At 35.9% G+C, this 5,637-nt stretch overlaps 1 pseudogene; it reads left to right on the top strand.

Moving 5' to 3' along the window:
- The first annotated feature begins 1,926 nt into the window (after positions 1 to 1,926).
- On the top strand, positions 1,927 to 5,631 carry LOC103461238 (GTPase IMAP family member 7-like; annotated as a pseudogene).
- Positions 5,632 to 5,637: the final 6 nt, after the last annotated feature.

The raw sequence follows: 5,637 nt of genomic DNA, 5'->3' as shown, positions 1-5,637 counted from the left end.
AGTTATCAATAGAGCAGCAAGGGAAGGACGATCTTCACTTTTCTCACCGTATTTTCTGTAAGTTACTTACATTAAAATTGGCTCAAATTTAAAAATTCAGGGATTTTTCTCTTTTCAATTTAATTTATTTTTCTTTTGAATTTTTTTATTATTACTTTTGGCCCTTCATGTTAGTTCTGTAATATTTTTTGTGCTTATTTAAACCAGTTCATTCACAGATAGAGCTTAAATGTATGACATATTTAAATGTATGACCTGAACCCATCCCAAAATTTGGGCCAAAATTATTGCTTCTTTGGTTAGTTTAATAAACCACAGAAAATGAATCAGGGGAAGGCCTGATATAAAGTTGTATTGATCTACCTGCTCCTAAATTTCTTCAAATCAGGACATAAAGTTGCTTTTTGAGCTCTATTAACCTACTTCATTTTAGCAGGCAGGTGCTGTTTAAGTGAATACTTGCTGATTTTGTAGGTCTTGTAATTATACTAAGGCTATGAGTTCAAACATTGTGACAAATCAAAGCTAGGAGCATTTTCACTTTTCTCTAGTTTTTGCCCTTAAATTAAATAGTATTATCAATTTAGCATAAATTATTCGTTTGATCAAGCTTTATTTGTGATTTCATATTCAGAACAGGATTACACAAAATATCTCAACAGAAGTGAAACATTAAAAAACACTAAAATCAGTTTTAATCAGACACAGTTTTATGTTTCTGAACACAAAGAGCCAAAGGATCAATAAAAAATTTCTCAAACCTTGAACAGAATCCAGAATCTATTTCCTTCATTCCACTTTTTATTAGAAACAGAGCAAATAGAAATTCCCAGTGTTACTGACTGCTGTCACCATCTTCATCTTTTACACCCAACAAGGAAACTAGATTCTAATTTTCCTCATCGATAAAACCTTGATACATAACTGTTCAAAATAACAGGACTGAAACCAAACTGTGTGATTTCTTGGAGCCGTTGCACTGATTGTTTTTCTGTCTGAAGCGGTTCACAATCAGGAAACTGTTTCTGCATTTGGATTGAAAGCACAGTTGACCCAGAATGGGTTTTCCAGAATGTTGTGATCCGTGTTTTTCTGTATAGTTATTTTGGGATTTTCTGTGTTTAGTCCTGTTTCCCTGAGTCTCTGTCCTGTCTTCCCTGTTTGTTCCCAGCTGTGTCTTCTTGTTCCTATGATTACCCTCGTCCCACCTGTTGTCTGTGTTCCTCGTCGTTTGTCAGTTGCGTGTGTCAGTCTGTCTGCTTTCCAGAACTGTATAGTGATGGTTTGCTAAGCTCTTGTCTCTGTTTCACATTTTCAGTTGCTACTGGTAATTAGCTGTGTGCTAATTGTTCCTGCCGTGCTGCCTGACTTGGACTGTTTCGAGCTATCACCATCATTAAAGATTCATCATCATCTTTATCTGGATCTCCGCGTTCATTCTCACCACTACAACCATACAAATTATGACAGAAAACCTCTTCACAGCTCATTGTCTTTCATAATCAAATCTTCAACTCATTGTTGTTTGGAAAGTCAAGTAAAGGTTTGAATTTGATTTAGAAAGATAATGTTTTACTCAGAACATCAGCTTCTGTTTATCTGGGAAAGAGAAAAATTGAGGTGACACCTTAAGCTTTGATACTGTTCATTAACGGATTATGCAAATTTTTAGATTAAATGAACCATAATTAAATTATTGTTTTAAAGAAGGATTTCCATTTCTAGGAAGCAATGGAAAATCATAAAATATCAATCTGTCAGATTATGTACACCAAGAAAAGATTGAAAAAGGCAAAAATTAAAAAAACTGTACAAGAGCCAATCAAAGCTTCAGTTTCAGTTTAATTTTGACGTTCGGACTGTGCAGGATCCAAAGTATATTCATTACTTCACTGCAGCTGCAGTGTCACACTGATCTCTCTGATCATGGCCAGCTACAAGTTCAGCCCAAACAAGACCTGCAACTATGGTGAGTCAGATTAACTTGATTCTGTTCTGATGGAGAAAATATTCACAAACAAAAACATGTAAAGATGAAACTTTTCACTTTCAGCTTCTGTGTTATTCTGGGGTTTCCTTTAATTTATAGGCTTGACTTATTTAAATGACAACTGACCATATTTTATTATCTTATCCATCCATCCATTCATCCATTTTCTTTACACCCTTGTCCCTCAGTGGGGTCGGTAGGTGATGGTGCCTATCTCCAGCTAACGTTCCGGGCGAGAGGCGGGGTCACCCTGGACAGGTCGCCAGTCTGTCACACATTATTATCTTATAATTTTATGTATTTATTTTACCGTATTTTCTACACTATAGGCCGCATTGGATTATAAGGTGCACTATAACTGTGATAGTTTTACTGAGACACTTTGTTAAAGCCAAGTTAAAAATACAAATACCAACATTAATCAAAAAGCTCTGATTTCTGAGGATAAAATGCAAGAACAAGAATTAAAACTGAACAGAAGTGGATAGTAATGAGTTAAATTTACTCAGTTACATTTACTAGAGTAACTTTTTTTTTATGCTTTTAAGCATGCTACATTTTTTATTGTTTTTTTGCAATAATGGATGCTCAACCCGCTATGCTGAAAGAAGAAAAGACAAAAATTTATCAGATAGATGCACCTACAGCTAAAGTGAGACTTCTTGGTGCATAAGTTTTGTTTTTCTCATGTTATTTTCTACCTTCTGAGTTACTTCACCTGTTCTAGCATACAGGATTTTTGTATTACTGACTATAAGTATTAGATTCATAGTTTTATATGGTTTGGAAAATAGCTGCTTGAATTTGATATTTTACAATTATGTTATTTATTTGTATGATATTTTTTCATACAAATAAAGATAATATTTAACATACCAGAAATTGGTATTTTAAGGACCAAGTACAACCCGTAAAAACGAGGTTTGTTAGTTTGATGACATCATTTTAAACATTAAATCAGATAATCTGAGAAGTTACTTTGTACTTGAGTTGCCTTTTAACCATTTGTTTTTCATTCTTACTTGAGTAATTTCATGGACAGTTACTTTGTGCTTTCACTTTAGTAAGAATATGTAATAATAAGTAGTGCTACTCTTACTTGGGTAAATCTTTTGGGTACTACACAAACCTTTGAAACAGTCCCTGAATTTCTCCTAAAGTCTCAGTTGGATTATTTCCTCTCTTCCAGATACACAGAGCTTGAAGCTCTGAGCACAACATGATGATTCTAATTCAGATTCAAACTTTCTTCTTCACAGGAACAAACATTACAAACAACAATGACATGAGGATCGTGATGGTGGGGAAGACTGGGATTGGGAAGAGCGCTTCTGAAAACACTATCCTGGGTCAAGAGTGCTTTGAATCCAAATGCAGCGCCAGATACATGACAGTTGAATGCTCCAGGTGCTCCAGTAATGTGGATGGACAGCAGGTTGCTGTCATTGACACTCCAGGTCTGTTTGACACCAGATTTGGAGAAGATAAAACCATCAAAGATCTGAGTCAGTGCGTCTGTTACGCTTCTCCTGGACCCCACATCTTCCTGGTGGTCGTTGCAATCGGCAGATTCACAGAAGAAGAAAAACAATCAGTGCAAATGATTCAAGTAATCTTTGGAGAGGCAGCAGACAGATACAGCATGGTTCTGTTTACCCGTGGAGATGACCTTGAAGATACCATTGAAGATTATTTGTCTGAAAGCCCAGAGCTGCAGGATCTGGTGTCCAGATGTAACAACCAGTATCATGTCTTCAACAATAGACTAGAAGATAAGAAACCTCAAGTCACTGATCTGCTGGAGAAAATCAGAATGATTGTTAAAAGGAATGGAGGAAGTCACTACACCAATGAGATGTTCCAAGAGGCTGAGAGGAAAATAGAAGAGGAGAAACAACACATCCTAAAGGAGAAAGAAGAAGAAATACATAAAGAGAAAGAAGAACTGGAGAGAAAATAAGAGAAAAGTATGAAATGGAGATGAAGAAAATTAAGGAGCAATTCCAGGCTGAGAGAGAGAGAGAGGGAGGAGAAAAAGGAGGTGTTTGAAACCATGAAAAACCAACTGAAGGAAAAGCAGCAGAGAGAAATTCAAGCAGAGAAATCCAGGCTGCAGTCCATGTATGAATCTGAGGCCAGAGGTAAAGCTCAACAAACTAATAGTTTCTATCATTTGGCTAAAGCTGGAGAAACTTTGTTGAGTTTGTCAGAAACCTTTTTAAAATATAAATTGTGAAATCATTAAACAAATTTAACTTTGCTGTTGTATTTACAGAACTTTACAAGAAAAGTTTCTTTAAACTTTCTAATTTTGAAAGTTTCTAAAACACAACTTTTAAGTATAAGACATTGTATATAGGACAAAACAAACCAGATTCTGTCTCTTTTATTGTGTTAATAAATGAAGCTCTATGGTGAATAAAATCCCTTCTCACTGAATTAACACCACATAATAAAAATAATGATACATTTCATTTGTAGGCACCTTTCTTGACACTCTATATTGCCTTATATAGTTTAACATGAAAACAGACTAAATATTAACATACACAGTAAAATTAAGTACAAAATAAGATATAAAAGGACAGTGCAAATGCAGTCAGAGGACGTAGTCTGTTTTAAACAGATGAGTTTGGATTGGAAATGTCCAAACTTTTAGTGTTATAGTGAGAACTTGGATGTAACTTCACATTTTTGGTCAGTTTGATGACATAATTTTAAACATTAAATCAGATCATCTGATAATCTACTTTGTACTTGAGTTGCCTTTTAACCAAATACTTTTTGTTCTTACATGTATAATTTCTTAGACAGTTACATTTACTTGAGTAAACATTTGTAATAAGTAGTGCTACTTTTACTTGGGTAAAACTTTTAGGTTCTATACTCACCTGTGAACCTGACCTTACTATCCCTCAATGCCTCCTAAGATCACAGCTGGATCATTTCCTCTCTTCCAGATACATAGAGCTTGAAGTTATGAGTACAACATGATAAGGATTCTAATTCAGATTAAAACTTTCTTCTTCACAGGAGCAAACATCATAAATAACAATAAGCTGAGGATCGTCATGGTGGGGAAGACTGGGAAGGGAAAGAGCGCTTCTGGAAACACCATCCTGGGTCGAGAGTGCTTTCAGTCCAAATGTAGCCCCAAATTCCTGATCATTGACTGCTCCAAATGCTCCAGTAATGTGGATGGACAGCAGGTTGCTGTCATTGATACTCCAGATCTGTTTGACACCAGATTTGGAGAAGATAAAAAAACTAAAGACCTGAGTCAGTGCGTCTGCTATGCTTCTCCTGGACCCCACATCTTCCTGGTGGTTGTTCCAATCGGCAGATTCACAGCAGAAGAAAAACAATCCGTGTAAAAGATTCAAGAAATCTTTGGAGAGGCAGCAGAGAGATACAGCATGATTCTGTTTACCTATGGAGACAACCTTAAAGGCACCATTGAAGATTATTTGTCTGAAAGCCCAGAGCTGCAGGATCTGGTGTCCAGATGTAGCAACCAGTATCATGTCTTCAACAATAAGATGAAAGATAATAAACCTCAGGTCACTGAGCTGCTGAAGAAGATCAGAACCATTGTTGACAGGAATGGAGGAAGTCACTACACCAATGAGATGTTCCAAGAGGCTGAG

Source organism: Poecilia reticulata, unplaced genomic scaffold, assembly GCF_000633615.1.
Source record: "Poecilia reticulata strain Guanapo unplaced genomic scaffold, Guppy_female_1.0+MT scaffold_821, whole genome shotgun sequence".
NCBI classification, from domain to species: Eukaryota; Metazoa; Chordata; class Actinopteri; order Cyprinodontiformes; family Poeciliidae; genus Poecilia; species Poecilia reticulata.
This window is presented reverse-complemented; position numbering and strand designations above follow the sequence as displayed.